Source organism: Lissotriton vulgaris, chromosome 7, assembly GCF_964263255.1.
Source record: "Lissotriton vulgaris chromosome 7, aLisVul1.2, whole genome shotgun sequence".
In the NCBI taxonomy this organism is placed as follows: domain Eukaryota; kingdom Metazoa; phylum Chordata; class Amphibia; order Caudata; family Salamandridae; genus Lissotriton; species Lissotriton vulgaris.
Genome location: NC_141695.1, coordinates 241,671,017 through 241,691,446, shown reverse-complemented (window position 1 = coordinate 241,691,446; position 20,430 = coordinate 241,671,017). Strand labels below are relative to the sequence as shown.

The 20,430-nt window shown below is 45.1% G+C and overlaps 1 long non-coding RNA gene across 1 annotated transcript in view; it reads left to right on the top strand.

The window, feature by feature from the left end:
• LOC147701287 (uncharacterized) overlaps nucleotides 1–20,430 on the top strand; it is a 270,034-nt gene that overhangs the window by 85,622 nt on the left and 163,982 nt on the right. The gene's annotated exons all lie outside the window — the stretch shown is intronic.

Genomic DNA, 20,430 nt, shown 5'->3' with positions numbered 1-20,430 from the left:
TGCTAAAGCTTATACCATGCTTCTTTAGGATAGGCATGGTATTCTGCGTAAAGATCAGCTTACTTTTTTCTACCTGGGATTTCCAAGAAAATTTAGAATCAAGAGAAACCCCCAAATAGGAGAAGTTCCCCATTTGGGATTTATGGGAATTTAGAGCCATGCATTTGTTTTTTTAGCATTTATTTCTAATCCCTTTTTATTACAATACTGCTGGAAGGAGAATAAGAGTGCCTGAAGACCTCTAGGGGTTTGAGAGATAAGTATGGTATCGTCCGCAAATAATAACTCGGATACCCTCTCTCCATTCAATTTAGGGGAATCATTATTTCAGCCAGCCAGATGTGTGGGGATATCATTTACAAAGAGCGAAAATAGCGCGGGGGGCAGCATGCAGCCCTGGGGAACCCCACACTCAATTGGTATGTTCTGTGAAAGTTCCCCATTGGGACCCCATCGCACTTTTGCAAAGTTGTTCGCATGTAACCCTATTATCTTATGAAGCAGGGTTGCTGGTAACCCCTGCAAATAGAGGGATTCCCATAAAATATCTCGTGATACTAAATTGAATGCCGCTCTGAGATCTACAAACGCGAGGTAGAGATGGCCCTTTCTTATGTGCACATATTTCCGAAAGAGGCAGCAGAATCTAAATACTTGGGGGTCGATTAGGATCGCGGACGGACTGGAGTCCGTCCGCGACCCCTGAGGAGGAGGGAACGTCCGCAGGGACAGCGGCGTTCCCTCCGATCAGATTAGGATGTGACCGCCAGGGTGGCGGTCACATCCTCTATCTCTAACATTGCGGTGGGTGCAGCTTCAAGCTGCACCCGCCGCAATGTAAAAAATGCATGCACAGCATTTGAGTGCACAAAGCGGCAGGCACCGCGCGGTGCCTGCTGCATTGTGCACGCAAATGCAGGGGGGTACCATAGGCACCCCCCATGTGCACCCCCCACCACCCCTTCACCCAGGGGGCCCGCAACGGGCCCCCGAAGTGAATGTCCGTATGCTTTTTCACGGCGGAAAAGCCGCCGTGGAAAAGCATAGAACTGCAGACATCCTAATATGCCTGGCGGTGTCTGATAGACACCGCCAGACATGTTAGTGCTTTTCCGCCGCGGTCGCCTTCCGACCGCGGCGGAAAAGCTGCGGACAGATTGTCAGACCCACCAGCCATCCTAATTTGGCGGTGGGTCTGTGGAGGCTCCGCTGCGGTTTTCCCGCATCCTCCGGGCCGGCGGTGGCTTCCGCCGGCCCGGAGGATGCGGGAATTCCGCAATCATAATGACCCCCTTGGTCTAGAGTGCTGACTTTGTTCCAAAACCCAGCTTGGAACTTAGTGAGTACCAAATTATCTTCCATCCACTTGTTCACTCTAGCTAAAGTGTGCCTGGAATATATTTTTTGCATAATATCCATTAGGCTAATTGGGCGAAAGTTAGATGGATCAAACCTATCGCCCTTTTTAAATATTAAAACAATATCCCGCCCCGCAAGCTATCTGGAAAATCGACACCTGACGCCAATATGTTACACAAATAGTTTATATATGGTGCCCAAACGCTTAGCTCGTGTTTATACAGATCTCCAGGAATTTTGTCTAGACCTGGCGCTTTGCCGTTTTTAACAGCATTAATAGCCATTTCTGTTTCCTCTAAACTAAATTCCAATTTATTTACACACGGAGTGAGCCACGGGGCATCCTCATCAACTTCAGTTATGGAATCAGGTTTTTTAAAAGTGAGCTCATCAAGGTATACATCTTTCGCTATTCTCCCGACATGGCTCCCATTTTCCACCAATTTCCAAAACCCAACATTGTCCTTTGACTTGGCTGCTACCAGAAAGTCAGCCCAACTTGCTTCCTCCCAAGCTCTTCTCGCAGCCTCCTGTGTTTGCTTATATGTTTTCCTTACCATCCTGATTTCAGCTGGGGTTGGGTTTTTACTGCCAACAGGAGATTAGCTTTTTCTTTTCGGCAAATTTTGCCATACCATGGCTTACTATGGGATAATTTATTTAACTTTTGGTAATTTTTTTTTAGGAAGTTTGGTTACCATTAATTTTAATGTTATAAAAAACTCGGTATGCAGATTTATAAAATTAATCGAATTCTCAACCTCCAATGGTGCATTCACATAGGAGGAAAACGTGTCAGCTAAAAGTGAGTAAATTCCCACCAGGGCTTCTTCACGTTACAATATGTGAGGCCATTTTAAGGTGCGTCTATTGTTGCTCACCAGTGTTTCGTCACAAGTGCCGGTTATGGCATCTATATTATTGACAGAGCCAACCCCATTAATCAACCAAGGATTAAATAAATAAATCCAATGGGTGGTGATCGCTCTCAATCCTATCTTTCACCTCTAAATCGATCAAGAATTGCCAAATGTCCAAGGAAACAATTATATAATCAAGATTACTTTTAGAGCTATTCCTTACAAAAGTTGGTCTTTTAAATATATCTGCCAGGAGACGGCCATTGTTCCACGGACAGTTTCATTATTTGAACAGCCAACACAGAGCAACGTACCAGGTCTATATTATCTAGCAAGGGAATGTTGTTAGCTCTGTCTTCCTCCACTAATACACCCCCCAGCCCTAGAATTGGCTCATAGCTGCAATTCAAGTCCCCGGCTATTATTACTGAATGTTTTTCTACCAGAGTATTTAAGAAGGTATCCAGTTTCCCCAAGGTCACTGATTCTTTAGATAGTGCTGAGGGTCTATTATAAATATTGATAAGATACAACACATTCCCCTCACATGTAATAACTTTTAATGCTAGTATGTCCATGTAGTCTGTGTCGATCACTTCAACCTTAATTTTCAGAAATACGTTTACTCAAGTTATAAGTCCACCCGAGGGCCTGCCTATTACGGAAGGTATTGCATTGATCCCAAAGGTCTTTTTGCCTACTCTGTGAAGTGTGCTGAGAGCCCAGGTTTCCTGGAAAAAGCAGAATACACTTGAATCAATATAATTTGACAAGTCTGTATCATTTAAATTCTTGGTTAACCCAGCTATATTCCAAGAGATTACTTTCATGTTTGGGGCAAGACTATTAAAATTATGCATTTGCTCATAGATTAAGGAAACGTCCTTTCTACGTGTGATTTCTAAACATGTTGTACCTATAGGACTCCTACCCACTAGTGTGTTGGAGTGCTCACCTGCGCTAATCTCGCTTTGCACAAATACTGGGCATGCCTCCAACTCGCCTCACGATTCAGAAAAGGGGGTGGTGATGAACAGAGTGTCTGAATTAAACAGACCACTCTTACCCAGTCCAAAGATCAGGGCTTGATCCATCACCGTTATTTATCTCACTGCCCCATCCCAGCTCAGAACCTGGCTATATGCAAATCAGTCTGTCCCTGGCCCAGTGCATCATGGGAACAGGGCAGACTAAACTACCAAGCCAATTCTTCACCAAAAAGGAGACAAGCTACCGGGGACCGGTTTCTGGCATTTCAGCCGTCTTCGGCCCGCCTCACGACATTCGTCTATTCAAATCTCGGTCAGCACCACAAACTATTTTTCTCACTGCATAATCAGACCCCAACTTACCCTCCCCAGGGTTTACATTAATATTTCCTACTTGGTCCAATAAGCTACAAGGATTTAGGATGTCTTGACCACAATTATCCGCTTCATCTCTTCCTTCATCTCCTCCTGCTTTAGAATCATAGATATTTGTGGGATAATGCATACATAGCCCCTCATTGATACCAGTAATGTTCTCTCTAGACAGCTGTAGAAGCATACAAAATAGATTGCAAATACTAATATGGTAAACAGTAGATACATTTCTACCATAGTGCTTGGAAGATGAACATATCCAGTTCAGATAAAACAGTAGCATTTGCATACTCCTATAATGTGCACCCTAAGTAATTTGCACAAGTGTACCTAACCTACATATGTAGGTGTAGCGTGTATATATATGTATAGTCAAGAATACCCTTGGGAAGAAACCTCACCTCACCTGATGGTAGAGAATGGAGGACCCCCCGCTGCTTCAAGGATGACGCCATCCCCTTTAGCCACACCACACAACCCCCGTGGATGGACCACCACTCCGTACACTTCTTCGTCAACAAACCCAAGCGGCCCAAACCTGCTCTGCACCCTCCACAAAGGACATGGAGCAGAGTCACAGAGCAGCAGCTCAACTCCACCCTCAACCACAACACCCCCACCACTGCAACAGACACCAACCTCGCAGCCCGGGAATTTCACATTTGGATATCCAACTGTGCCGCCAAATTCGCCCGCTACGCAACTTCTCGGACAGCGCCCCAAGAAAGTAACCTGGTTCAATACCAAATTACTGGAAGCCAGATGCACCAGCACACACCTTGAGAAGAACTGGAGAAACAGCAAGGTGCTTTAAAACCACACCACCTACAAGAACCCCTTGACAGAATACCACCAACGCATCAAAACCACCAAATGAACCTTCATCCACAACAAAATCCTCACCAACTCTAAGGTTTCTTCAGAAACATTCAGGCATTTGCCAAGCCCCCCAGGGAAGCTACGGAGATCACCCCTTCCCAAGACCTCTGCAACAAGCTCAAATCCTACTTCCAGCTGAGGATCAAAAACCTCTACAACAACGTCCATGACCAACACCTGACTCCGAAACCACCCGGCCCTCTAGCAACGCCAGCCACCCAACCATCTCCTCCTGGACACCAGTCAGGACTGAAGATACCACCTCAATCATGAAAGGCATCCACTCAGGGGCCCCCACGGCCCCCTGCCCACCACACAAATACCACAGAGCTGCCACCACCATCGCACCAGAATTATGACATGCCACCAACACCACCCTTCAGACCCGCACTTTCCCCGTTGACTGGAAATATGCAGAAGTCAGACCCCTGCTCAAGAAACCCTTAGCAGACCCAAGAACCTCAAAACAACTTGCCCATTTCTCTCCTCCCCTTTGCGGTGAAAGTCACTGAGAAGACCGTCAACGCAGAACTAAAATGGTTCATCCAACACAACTCCATCCTCAACCACTCCCAATCCGGATTCTGCAGCAACCACAGCACCAAGACCACCCTACTCGCCTGAACAGACGACATCCGCACCCTCCTCAACTAAGGACACACTGCAGCCCTGATCCTACTCGACCTGTCAGCAGCATTCAACACCATCTCCAACTGAACACTCTCCACCAGACTACACAACGCTGGCATTCAAGGAACTACCCTCTACTGGATCTGCTCGTTCCTCACCAGCGGAAGCCAAAGGATCAGACTGCCATCCTTCCTCTACGAACCCACGGAAATCAACTGCAGAGTACCCCAGGGGTTATTACTTAGCCGCACCCTTTTCAACATCTACATGGCCACCCTCGCCGCCATCGTTAGACAGCACGGCCTCAGCATAATAGTCTAAGCTGATGATACCCAACTCATCATGTCCCTCACCAAGGACGATGGATTAAACCCAGATCTTTTGACTGGGTGTGAGTGTTTGATTGATTCAGATGCTCCGTCCATCACCACCCCCTTTTGCACCGCTTTTAGCTGCCATAAGTGTGGCAGGGTATGCTCAGACGTGAGTCCCTTGCTCACTTTGCCACTGGAATCAAGCAAGCCGGGCTGAAGACGGCTGGAATGCCAGAAACCGGTCCTCGGAAGCTTGTTTCCGGTCCAGGGAAGACATGGCTTGGCAGTTCGGGCTGGACTGTTCCCATGAGGCACAGGGTCAGACTGATTTGCATATAGCCATGTCTGAACTGGGGTGGCAGAGTGGGCTAAAGAACGGTGATGGATTAAACCCAGATCTTTTGACTGGGTGTGAGTGTTTGATTGATTCAGATGCTCAGTCCATCACCACCCCCTTTTGTACCGCTTTTGGCGGCCATAAGTGTGGCAGGGTATGCTCAGACGTGAGTCCCTTGCTCACTTTGCCACTGGAATCAAGCAAGCCGGGCTGAAGACGGCTGGAATGCCAGAAACCGGTCCTCGGAAGCCTGTTTCCGGTCCAGGGAAGACATGGCTTGGCAGTTCGGACTGGACTGTTCCCATGAGGCACAGGCTCAGACTGATTTGCATATAGCCATGTCTGAACTAGGGTGGCAGAGTGGGCTAAAGAACGGTGATGGATTAAACCCAGATCTTTTGACTGGGTGTGAGTGTTTGATTGATTCAGATGCTCCGTCCATCACCACCCCCTTTTGTACCTCACCAAGGACCCCACCACACCAAACTCAACTTCCAGGAAGGAATGCAGGGCATTGGATCATGGATGAGTGACAGTTGCCTGAAGCTCACAAGTCCTCATCCTTGAAACCACCCCATCAGCATGGAAGAACACCTGGTGGCACACCACCACGCCAGAAACCTTGCATCATACTCGACTCCTCCCTCTTCATGAACCGACAGTTCAACGCCATCATTTCCAGCTGCTTCAACACCTTCTGCATTCTCTGTAAGACTTTCAAATGGATCCCTCCAGAGGCAAGGAAGACAGTAACCCATGCACTTATAACCAGCAGACTTAACTACAGAAACACGCTCTATGCCGGCATCAACAAGTCTCTACTCTGCAAGCTCCTGACGATACAGAACAATGCCACCAGACTCTTCCTTGGCATCCCTCAACACACGCACATCAGCCAACACCTACAGAATCTCCACTGGCTCCCCCTCAAGAAGAGAGTCACATACAAGATACTCACCAACACCTACAAATGCCTGCACAATACCAGACCCTAATACCTCAACAAGAGAATAACCTTCCACGTACCCAAAAGCAACTTCTGATCTGCCAACCTAACCCTCGCCGAAACCCCACGTATCCACAGAGCCATATCAGGGGTTAGAGCCTTCTCCTACATTGCGGAGAAGACCTGCAACGAGCTCCAGATCGACATCAGATGCACCCCATCCGAGAGCACCTTCAGGAAGGCTCTCAAGACCTTGCTCTTTTATTAATGGAACTGCACCCCCCAGGGCCTTGAGACCCTCTTGGGTGAGTAGTGTGCTTACAATTCCCCTGATTGATTGATTGACTAGGGATGTCAGACTGCTACGTGTTGATTATTCAGCATGCAGGACCCTGTGTCAGCTTGGAAGGAATTCTCTAATTTGCTGGGGTGAATAAGGGTCTTGTAGAATCGATATGTTTTGAAAACTCTCAAACAAATTTGATCATGCACTGCTGGCTGTTATCCAAGGATGAAAAAGTGGTGACACTTATTCAGAATAATTATGCCTGAGGACATGTTTATGTATGTCTGGTACAGGGATTATGATAGAATACGAAGAGCCTGATGTCGAAGAGACAGGAGCAAGCTACTAGGTAAAAGGTCACATGTCCAGAACTGGTATTGTAGTGTGGATAGGACATTGTAAGTAAAAAGGGGCATACATGAAAGGACTAGTCTAAAGGACATGACACCCACTCCTCATCAAAAGGTCAACAGGGTCAGCTAAATAATAATATAGCTAATGCCATTAAAATCACAAAAAATATGTATAATAAAAATACTAAAACCACTTTAAAAGCCAGTAAAAATGTTCAGAAAAATTTTTTTTTTCCTAAGAGCGTTCCAAAAGGTTCTCTAAACTTGCACATGTGGTTATTATTACACTTAGCACCTTAAAAAGTACTATGCTTTGTTAGAGCAGAGAAGGAGAAAAATAGAGCAAAGTCGGTTTTCCCCTTCAATTTGGTCAATGTTTTTAAAATTGCCAAATAGTTCCCAGCTCATGGAAGGCCAGATTGTTTATGAATCCTGTGCTGAGGAGTCAACATCGCTGAACATTATATCCTCAGGTGAAAATTGCTCCAGCACTTCCAATATCATGTCGAGTGAGCAAAGATGGTCATCTCTCGTTCCCACTGCAGCCACCGGGGAAGAATTAGATGTCTGCATGCCTGGCATTTATGCCTGTACATCTGGAGCAGAGCCAATTTCCCGGCCAACAGGAGAAGAAGCATCCCTTGGAGACCCTAAAAATGCCATCATCAACGTGGGCCTGCAAGGGCTCCAGGAGCACGTCTATGTCAGCTGGTACAACTGATGGAAGTGTCAGACACTGATCCAGCATAAGTATGGGCAAATTTTGCGGATCTGCGGTCCACGAATTTGCGCGAAATCGCTAAAAATTCAGCGAATTTACAAATTTTCCCATGAACTAAGTGGATTTTTTTGCGATTTGCACTCTACTTAACTGGAGTACTTTCTACTGGCTAATCAGTAAGTGCTACCTCGTTGGGTAAATGTATAGTGCTTTTCCTACACTGCAGCTGCGTAAAGGGCCAGAAGATTTGTCTCCACTGACCATGTGTGCCTGTAACTTTTCCCCCGCGCCAAAAGGCGCTGAGGTTCCTTGAGTGAGCTGTCCATCAAAGTTGGGAAAGGGCGGGAAGACGTTTGATACTGCGAGTGTGTGGTGCGGGGTGAAACGGGCGGGGCTTCCATGCGTGTCAACATGCCTCTTGTGTATAAAGGGTCAGAGAGCGAGCAGGGCAGCAGGTGAGGAGAAAGCAGCCTCCTGGTCACAGGAACTACACGGGGATTGCTTCGAGAAACTCATGGATTCAAAGACCTCCCTAGAGTATTACAGCTAATTTTCGAAGTCAGATATGGGTATAAAGCACACTTGCCCAGCCTCCACCGTGCTCACTAATGTTTTGGGCTGATTAACACGTTACTGAATTTGAGCTTCAACTCGGGGCACCTGCTTTATTTATATCTGTAAGTGCTTCCTGTTGAGGTTTAATTTTTGTCCCACAGGAAGCCCTTACAGAGTTAAGGCAGGTGCCCGAGTTGAAGCTAACTTTGTAACCATTTTAGAATGGCACCGGCAAGCTGCCAGAGTTGAAGTTGCTTACTTGCAAATTGCAACTATTCTCTGACCCAGCTTCGGGCACCCAGCTGTTTAGGGTCAGGACAGGGTTAGAGAATAGTTGCAACTTGCAAGTAAGCAACTTCAACTCTGGCAGCTTGCCGGCGCCATTCTAAAATGGTTACAAAGTTAGCTTCAACTCGAGCACCTGCCTTAACTGTAAGTGCTTCCTGTGGGCCCAAAAAAAATCCACCGGCGAGCGGATTTGCAGATTTTTCGGCAATTTCACGAGATTGGCGGATCGCGAAATTGCTGAAAATCCACAAATTCCATGAGCGGAATGGATTTTTAGCCCACAGTTAATTCAGCATGCATCTGAACCTGTAAAGGAGGCAGCGTAACACAGGCAGGACACAATCTAGCCAGACTGATCTTAAAGACAGGAACCAATACTCACTCACCTCTCGAAGCTGAGGCACACCCAGAAGAATACCATACGCTCAGGACAACATTGTTCCAGCAGTGTTCTCTCCATGTCCTGTGGGATTGAGTCATCCATTGCGAATCAGTAGGATCAAAATCAGAATGCCCGCTACTGATAGCAGGACCAAAGGAAGCCCTCCAAAAAAGCTTCCAAGTACGGAGTGTGTGAAAGCTGGAATTGCTCTGAAGATGTTCTGAAAGGTGGTTAATAGAACTGATCCAAGATGCTTAAATTAGATGGCTATCTGACTCACATTAGACGTGCTAAAGATAATAAGGACCATTTCTCTGAAATGGATCTGGAAGTTTGGATTGACCAGGGCCGTTATCTCTGCCAAAGACCTAGCAACCTGGAGATCAAAAGTCTTTCAGGCTGAAATGACGCCACATTTTGTTGAAAAACATGGCTTTCAGTCTTCTCAGCAAATAAAAACTTATACTGGAAACATTCAATGAAGGACACAGTGATGCCTCCCTAACTGTGCGATCTGGGAGAAATAATACTTGCTTACAACAAACAACCCTGAAGTTTACTGTGACTGGATATGCGATGCCTGGTGCCATCCCGTCACAGCCTTGATCATTCAGCATTAAAAAACTCCCATTAGAGAGTAACTCGAAAACTGGATGAATCACTGCAGCTGGGGAGCCTTTCTAGTAGAAATATAAGTTTGCTGTTGAAGTTTTACACGCTCCATGAAGCGATACCTCTTTGCACATTAAAGATCCACTTAAGCCTTCTCGCAGTCTGTACCACTTAAGAAAACATCAATGTCCTTATTTCTACACCTATATATGTATGGTAGCTCTCTGTTTCCTGTATTTACCCTTCACCCAACCCTTCATATCTGCCTGCTAGGATGTATTTAAGGCAGTGTTAGAACTGGAATTTCATGATTGGCAGTGTGTTATATAGGGATGAATTAACCATTCCTCAGACAGTGACTCTGCTGCTGTAGAAGGTAACTTCTCTAATTTTTCAATGAGCAGCATGTACCGCCATGGCATGAGGCGGGAATGCAGGGATTGCAGCGTCCAGCTTAACAGCATAATGGAGCGCAATTCATATTGCCCATGTTGTAGAATACACAAATCTTGTTCCATTATGTCAATTGCTGAGAATACAATGTTGCACAGTGAATACATATGTGATGAAAGTGTGGTCATACCATTGTCTACAACAGCCAAGGCCTTTTCTAGGTTAATTCTATCAATCTCATGTCATTTCTCAGCAGCATCCTGTTGGGAGACTTTCCACAGCTAATTGTAGATGGCATATAAGAAGTGTTTTTAAAGCAGTTTCTTGGGACCTAGCAAGAAATCCCTAAGATCCATGTTGTCTGAGAAAAGGAAACATGTTGTTTCAACTGTCATAGAGTGAAGGTTTTTAGCCATTCCAGGCACAACTTGCCAACATTAACATTATAAGAAGTCACTACATCTGGGTCGTCTGTGTGTACATAGCGTAGGTCAGGCCTATGGATACTGACCCCTTCGGTAGTACTCTTCAATCTTGACTGCCACCTACTCGTGTCGATAGGCCAAAACAACAAACCCTTCCAATTGGCAGCTGATGTATTGTATTTTACAATTTTGTATCATTGCACCCAGTACCTCCTCACTTATCAGAGTATCATTCTATGTACCTTCAATAGTTACGGGCGAAGGAATATGTGGTGTCTTCAGGTCTTTTATTATTGCAAACTCATAGCTGGTAGTCTGCTGTACTGTTCTGTTCATGAATATTATCTGTAATGGTTTGAGGTGAGCTCTAAATTAGAACATTGGAATGTTGGGAGCTCCATTGAAAACAATGGAGGGCTCTGGGCTTATAATGGCTGGTATAATCCTGGAGCTCCAACATTCCAATGTTTCTTTGTTCACAGCTCTGGCTGTGAACAAAGGCTTCAGGGAGCATGAGGGGATTCCAATCCCCTCGCACTCCCATAAGGCTTTGTTTTATTGTTAGAACATTCTGTCCTCTAGTGACAGAATGTTCTAATAGCCTTCGTAGATGGGCTATACCGCTATTATTAAAGTCCCTCTAACTTGTTAAAGGCCCTCGCCTTCGGCTCAGGGCCTTTAACGCTGGAGAGGGCCTTTAATAGCTGGTATACCCCTCTACGGTGGGCTATAAGGCTATATTAAACCTCCAATCTCTTAACGTGCTATTTTTTGTCCCCAGATAGATTTTGTGTCTATTGTGTCCCTCCAATAGTCGAAACCTTGTATAGAAAGTTGGGAGATAAAAGGTGCTGAATAAATAAGTTTGATGTTTTTCAGCATCATTTTCTTCGCATTTGCATTTGTTTGCACAAGTTTATAATAGTATGATGCTGGGTGTGCTGTATTAAACCCTGTAAAGTATGCAAATGTCTGTGAAAATGTGGCAGAACTACCTTTCGGTGGTGTCAGGCAATGTTCCCATTGATGGGATTTGTTAACAGTGCATGGGACACTTGCTCTATGCAGAAAGTGCTGACCAGAATGTTGGTAACAATAAATTGTGTTGAAGTCAGGTGTTCCTTCATACAATTCCCTGTCAGAAAATGCAGCAGATTGTTCTAAATCAGAGAGCATAGCATTTACAGTCTCAATGTCTCAATCATCAGAGTGTACACAGGGTAATAAAGTCATTCAATGAAATTTTAAATACAAGTGGAATTTTCAAATGTTCAGTAGGACCAAATACATCAAATGAAACCCTATCCCAAACTTTACCATCCGGTACTGGAACTGCTGTATTGTTCACTAGGGACAAGTCTCTCTGTTCACAGTGTAATGATATATGTTGTTTTGGGACCAAGTTCACAGGTTGTACTGCAGAGCATTGTGGGGTGTAATGTACACAACAGCAAAGAGCTCTTCAAAATCGTGAAGGACCTCTACAACCCCAGTTCTAGCGCCAGCAACAACCCGCCATCGCAGGACCTATGCGACTCCTTAGCCACCTTCTTTTACCTCAAGATTGCAGACATCCATGACAGCTTCAACTCCCGGACCCTCCCTACAGACGCCGATACTGCAGACTTACCACTATCCAGCCTCACCAACCGATTGATCTCCTGGATCCACGTCAACGACGACGACACCATCAAGACCATAAACACCATCCATTCCAGCTCACCATCCGACCCCTTCCCCTACCACATCTTCAATAAAGCAAACAAAATCATTGCATCCCAAATTCAGAGGATCATCAACAGCTCCTTTGAGATCGCCACCTTCCCGGAAAGCTGGAAGCACACCGAGATCAACGCCATACTCAAAAAACCCACAGTGGCCCCAAAGGACCTCAAGAACTTCCGACCCATCTCCTTGCTTCCGTTCCCGGCAAAAGTCATCAAAAAGATCGTCAACAGGCAACTGACCCACTTCCTCGAGGAGAACATCTTGGACCCATCCCAATCTGGTTTCCGCAGCAATCACAGCACAGAAACAGCCCTCATCACTGCCACAGACGACATCAGAACCCTACTGGACAACAGCATTACCATGGCCCTCATCCTCCTAGACCTCTCGGCCACCTTTGACACCGTCTGCCACAACACCCTATGCACATGCCAACACGATGCAGCAATATGCGACAAAGCCCTGGACTGGACTATCTCCTTCCTCACCAACTCCTTTCCATTCCGAAGCCACCAAGATCATCTGCAGCGTGCCCTAAGGATCATCCCTCAGCCCTACCCTTTTCAATGTCTACATGGCACCGCTTGCCAACATCATCCGCTCTACAACCTCAACATCATCTCCTATGCCAATGACACTCAGCTGATCCTCTCACTCACCAGCAACTCCACCTCTGCCAAAACCAACCTCCACAAAGGAATGATGGCCGTCACCCACTGGATGCAGAACAGCCACCTGAAACTTCACTCAGACAAGACAGAGGTCCTCATCTTCAGCTCCCTCCCTCCGCCTGGGACGACTCTTGATGACCAACTGCCCTGGGAGCTGCACCAACACCCACCAACCACACATGCAACCTGGGGTTCATCCTGGACTCATCGCTCTCAATGACCCAGCAAGTCAACACTGTCTCCTCCTCCTGCTTCAACACCCTCCGCATGTTATGCAAGATCTACAGATGGATCCCCACCGGAACCAGAAGCATGGTCACCCAGGCCCTCGTTAGCAGCAGGCTGGACTACGGCAACACCCTCTATGCAGGTACCACCGCCAAACTACATAAAAGACTCCCAGGCATACAGAACGCCTACGCACTCCTCATCCTCGACATACCCCACCACACCCACATCACCGCCCACTTGAAAGACCTGTACTGGCTCCCAGTCAACAAGAGGATCACCTTCAACCTCCTCAACCACGCTTATAAAGCACTTTACAGCACCGGACCAGCATACCTCAACAAACGTCTCACCTTCTACATCCCGATCCTCCAGCTTCACTCCGCCGACCTCGCCCTTGCCACTATACCACACATCCACCGGACCTCCACCGGCAGAAGATCCTTCTCCTACTTCACTGCAAAGAAGTGGAACACCCTACCCACACAGCTGCTACAGACCCAGGACCTTCTGACCTTCTGGAGAGATCTCAAGACCTGGCTGTTCGAGCAGTAGCCGCACCTCCCCAGCGCCTTGAAACCTGCGTGGGTGATTAGTGCAAATGATTGATTGATGGATTGCATGCCCATTCAGTAGTAGGAAAAAGTTACTATACCAATCCAAATTAACAGAAATAAGATCCCTATTGCTACACAAAAATATAACCATGGAGACTAAAAGTAAGTCTTTTTCAGCCAGACATAGAATTGTCAGAATTGTTCTTTTTTGTAAAAAGGTTGTTGTTGCTCAGGTTCACTTGTATCTGAAGAAAAGTCATCGAAGTTGATGAATTAGCCAGCCGCAGTTCCATCTATCTTTGATAGCTCAGCAGTGTTTGTAGAACTGGCGGTTGCTTCTTGTGAAGGCACATTGATGTAGATTTCATTGCTATGCCGAATTGCAATTTGCATTTCAGTTGCATTTGGATGTTTTTCAATTTCAACTGGTGTAATTTATACTCCGCTATTTGATACTTCTGCATTTTACACAGGGGAGTCTTAAAACGTTATTAGACTTTCCATCTGAACTTACTGTATAGCAGCGTTAGGAGATCAGTGGCTACTCCGGATTCCAAGTGGCCTACTGTTGAGAATCACCCACATAGTGTACCTGATCAGATCTATGGGGATGAATCTTCTTTCTTTTTTGCTGGCAAGAGGTAGAAGAAGTACTGTTCTTGTTCCTTGAACCCCCAGGACAGGTACAGGTACAGGTGTTCTGTAAATAGCCCAAACTCCTTCTTGTCCACGATCTTTTCTCTGACATGGTCCACAACTTTCAGGGTCCAGACAGGTCTTGCCGGTTGCAGTTTCACTTCCCCAGTGGCATTGCATTTGACTTGGAAGCTGCTTTGTATTGCCCGGAATTCATTGAGTTCCTGTAAAACAGACAAATGATCTTTCAATTCAAATGGTTTTACATCCTCCACTTTGCTGGCACAATCAAGGTCAGCTACCCACATTCTTGTCCCAAACAGGATCTCATAGGGGGTATATCCTCTCAAGGATTTTCTTGGCATGTTGTTTAGTGCCCTCTGGACCCCATATAGGTGATTGATCAAACTACCACCCACACCTAATACCATGCTGTTAAGGATTGCTTTAGGTCCTGTTTTTTCCTCTCTTCCACTGACTTTCCCTTGGTATAATAGGAGGAGCAGTACTGCAAGGCCACACCCATACTTTCAATGGCTTCCTTGTAAGCCTGTGAGCTAAACGTAGGGCCATGGTCGGAATGCAACGTGACAATTGCATATGTCCAGATGAAGACAATGAAATTCTTTATAACAGTCTGAGGCAATGGAAATCTAGAGCATAAATCCACTGCCACCAAAGTGAACTTGTAAGGCCCATCTGGATTTAAGGGGCCGCAGTGGTCCAAATAGACACATACGAGAGATCTGTCTGATATAAGTAATGGTGTTTGGGGTGGCACCTTTCATCTGCTGACAGATGTCATCATCAATAAAACGTTATTCGTTTTTTGTCACACCAGAGACATCACAGATAAAAACACAATACAACATGTATTTTTGATACAAACATTTCAGAAAAAAAGTAGCTTAGCATACTTAATGTTCATGAGGACACATCAAACCATCCAAATTAAATCCTTTAACAGTAATTATCATTATTCAAACACAATAACACAATGCTCATTCAATTATATTTAAAAATATAAATGTTTCGGGCATGACACAGAACCCTGAGAGTAAGCATTTTGTTATTTAAAGTGCAAAGTACCTTTACCCAGCGCCAAAATAATTTTGGACCCGACATGCAGCCTTAGAGACAAGCATTTCCTAAAGTGCATAGTGACTTTTTAAATTGCCAGAAAATAATTACAAATTCTAAAAGAGAAAAACATCATTTACCAACTAGTCTCCTTAAACGAATTGCAGCAAAGATAAATCTATATCTCATTACACAAGTATATTCAGTTTCTAGCAACCAGGTGGGATAGAGCTGGCCTGCATTTTCCGATATTCAACACCCTAAAAAGTGGTAACATTAGTTCCCTGAGTGGAATGTCATATACCTGACAAAAAAGTAAATGCATCATATTCTGACATGAGTTACAGTCACAGGGGCAAGGAACCATATGGGCATTGTGTTATGTTTTACTGGGATAAGAAATCAGAAAGTGACTGATGCCAGGTCTAAGTGTTAAAAGATAAAAAACTTTAGACTGACTAAAAGGGTGCAGAAGTTATGGCTCAGTTCCATCAATGGTGACCAAGGGTACATAATCGGCTACATGCTATTTACTAGACAGTTGTCACACTTTAGGACATAACCCTTTGTTTGTTTGGACACACCTGGCCACCAATATCACCACTTCAATAATGAAATTGGAGCAGTGACTCCTGCATGTGCTGAGCCCTGACCCTGGTGTGCAGCTGGAATCAAATCTAATCTGTGATCCATGTTTGGTATAACTCTATACCAACTCCTGGAATTTGAGCATACAGTGCATTTTGCACATCTAATTTATAGTAATATTTGAGGGGAAAGCCCTTTCGCAAAGCAGTCTCTGCTGTGCCAAAGGGCTTTCTCGAGGTGTTGACAGCAATCAGTATGCATCCATCTATCCTCGTGCTAGAATGAGTGACACCAGCAGTTTGCACTGTCGCCTTGGCAGCTTCATCAGCCAGTGAATTCCCTTCAATGTGTACACCAACACATTGATGACTCAAGGTGTGAATAACTTGAGCCCGTGGCAGGCATTCCTTCAGCTTTGCCACTTGTTCCCATACCAACTTATGTTTAATTGTGCAACCCTTGGAATCTCTAAAGCCATTCTGGCTCCAGTAATAAAGATTAAGCACGGGCGCAAAATCCGTTCCGCTCGCGGATTTGGCGGATTTTTGGCAAATTCGCAATCCTTGAATTCCTGTGAATTTGCCCAAAATCCGCGAATCCGCGAGCTGAATGGATCAGGGGGGCAAAAGTACAAAAACGAGTGGGGCAGAGGGCAGAATGGCACAAAAAAAAGTGGGGCAGAGGGCAGAAGGGCATAAAAACGAGTGGGGCAGAGCGTAGAATGGCACAAAAACGAGTGGGGTAGAGGGCAGAAGGGCACAAAAACGAGTGGGGAAGAGGGCAGAATGGCAAAAAAACGAGTGGGGCAGAGGGCAGAGGGCAGAAGGGCACAACAACGAGCGGTCTCGCACAAAAAACCCCGCAAACACGCAAATCGCCCCGCGAACACGCAAAAAAAATCCGCAAAGTCGCACAAATTCAGGAATTTTGCGTATCGCGAATTCGCAAATCCGCAAATTCGCGAATCGCGAATTCGGAAAATTCGCCCATACTTAATGAAGATATTCATTATAGGACTGCACACAGTGAAATTAATTGCACACAATCAGTGTAGGGAATTACTGATCCATATATTGTAGCACTAATATCAGGGCTTTCAATTCTGCCAACTGTGCTGTGCAATCTCCTAGAGACTACGTAGTTGTACTGCTGGGATGGAACTTACCATCATGCATAAGTCCCTTCACTATAGCACATGCTGCATATACTGTTGTTTACTTCAAATGGCAGACTTAGCTGAACTATCAGTGTAAATGATGTACTCATAATTTTAATTCGGGAGAGGGTATTCTTGTTCGTACAGCAGGAACGCTTGTTTTGTCAGTGTAGAATCGTATTAGCAACCTACGTCTGTTGCAGTGAGCGAATTAGCCCATTGTATACATCGCTGATGCAGTGCTTTTAAATTTGGAATGCTCCCTTTGGTATCAGCTTCTAAAGTTGGTACAGGGTTACAACGATTATGCGTTTCCCCTGTGCTAGTACTCTTTCTCTCACTACAGCAGTCTGTACTACTGACAGTATTTTTTCTGTGGCCTCGAATTACATTTCAACATTTGTGAATAAATGTGATTTGTATGCAATTGAGACTGTCTCACCTTCATTGAAAGTGATATATGTATATCCTGATAAACCCGGGACCAGTTGGATCACCGAGATGGTGGTATTCACACGTGTATGCAAATGTTTTGATACTACTATGTCAGCCTGAACTGAACGTAGTGTATCTGTATGTTCCTTTAGCCACTGATGTGCTATGAAATAAGGTCTGATTAGGTCATAAAAAGGTATTACTCTTTCTGCATAACCCAGAATGTATGTTCTGCCAACATTTTGAAATCCAAAAATGGATTGCAAACCCTATGGCGTCTTTGGAGGTTGAAGCTGAGCACACTTTTGTACAAAGTTGGCTGACAGGCTCTTGCCTTCACTTGATAGCTCATATCCCAAAAATAGGACATTGAGAATGAAAATTTATGAATACCTTAAATTAAAATATGTAGCCCAAGTTGGCAAAACTCACAATTATATTGTTCACACTGCTCAAGTGTTCAAGTAATTAATTGTCCGTCAGATCGATGTTGTTGGAAATGGCCCTTTTTGCAGGGTTATCCCCAAATGTTTTGCTTCTTCATCCTATTTTTTCCAGACCCGTGGTTGTTCGCTTTAGGACTCTCGGCACTTTACCACTGCTGATCAGTGCAAACCCACACATGCTCTCTCTGTAAAATGGTATTATGACGGGTTTTCCATGATTAGCTTATTTGATTTACTGGTAGGTCCCTAGTAAAGTGCACTGAGTGTGCCAGGGCTGGTAATTCAAATGCTACTAGTGGGCCTGCAGCACTGATTGTGCCACCCACATGAGTAGCCTTAAAATGATGTCTCAGGCCTGCCACTGCAGTGCCTTTGCATGGTTTGCTAACTGCCATGTTGTCCTAGCCAGTGTACTCACTTGCCAGGCCTGACACTTCACTTTTCTAGACATTGGACACCCCTATGGTAGGTCCAATGTACCACCCTGGCCAGGGTGCAGTGTATGTGAAAGGTAGGACATGTTTTAGTGTGGGTAACATGTCCTGCTGGTGAAGTACTGTCAATTTTGTTTTTCACTTTTGAAAAGCCTATCTTGCCCATAAGGATAGAATGGGGAATGCTGTTTAACATGTTTACCTGCATATCTTCCCATAGCAGCAAGATAGACATATGGAATCGGGTATCCCTGAACTTAGTGAGGATGGTTTTTAAATTCTAAATTTGGAAATAGCACTTTTAGAAAGTGGCTATTGTCTTGTTCAGCCTTTCTGTGTGCCTCTGCCTGCTTGTGGATTGACTGTCTGGTTTGTGAGTGACAGGGGCTGGGGTGGCTCCAGGAGACTGGGTGAGTCAGCACTAGGCTGAATAGACCCATCTGCATGTAAAGTGGTGGGAGGAGTAGCACCTGGGTCTGAATAGGGCTGTGCCTGACTTCCACATTGCTGGCTCTACCTCCTGCTGTGTTTATGATGGCCCTGGCCCACACTCACAAAGGAAGAAGATGTTCACTGGCAGGGTGCACCCATACTGGTTTGGACTGGGTCCAGGACCCCTCACACAAGAAGAACAAGGACTTTTGGGGTATAAAAGTAGAGATGAGACCTCTTTAAAATTAGATTAGGAAAACATTTGTGATCAGGAAAGAATCCCTGCCAAAGAAGAACAGCCAGGAACACTGAGGAAAAGTGCTGCCATTGCTGAGTGTCTGGGAGCTGACCTGCAGTTGCTGCCGAGGAAGAGGACCAAGGGACTGTCTGCTCTGTGCTGTGTCCCCTTTGCTTGAAGAGGAACTGTGCTGTATGTTTTCCCCTCTCTGCAGCCTTCCTATCTCCAAGTGTAGTGTCGTTCCTATATTCCCAATAGGCTCTACGCATTGGAATAATATATCCAATAGATGTGACATAGGACTTATGTCTACTAGGTTTCTATCGAATATATTAGACTTAATTGTGAGTGCCATCTAACTCAGAGGTCACTAGAAACTTTTTTCGAATAAACAAGAAGGGATTAGTTTCTGACAACCGCATGCACATGACAACTTTGTCTCCTCCAAGATAAAACTGATATTCAGAGTCGTGGAAACAATAGATAGATATTTCACTCAGTCAATCGTGCATGCTTCGTTTCACCAGAGGTGCAGAGAATAAGATAGATGGGCGTTTTCAATAAAAGTATTCATTGAACAGTCTTCTTTCTCAAGCATAAGAAATGAACTGCTACAATCGCAAAACTGGTTGCAAAATATAATGCATACAGTAAAAAGAGTAGAATAAAATTATACTGTGAGAGCATTGTATGGTTCCTAAACTATAAAAATATACATACATAATTAAATAACAGAGGCTAAAATTACTCAACTGGTGCTTCTAAAATACGCCTACCCCGATGTACCTAACCTAAGCTTAGTACGAGGGAAGAAGTAAGTGAGGTTTAGAATAAATATAGTATTCTTTTGGCAAGAAACTGTCCAAGATTTCTCTTAGGGTCTAATCAGCTCTGTACCTTGATTTGGAATGAAGATGGTCAGGCTCAGGACTCGATTTCCCAACAACCCGCAAGGGTAGCTTGGAAACACTGGAGCTGGATTTCTCTGCAAGAGAAGAGACAGCGTCTCTCTCAGTGCATCTGCTGGAGGGTCGGCTTCCTTCTGCACTTGCAGTAGCAGGGCATGTCAGGCAAGTAGATAGTCGAACTGCTCCAAA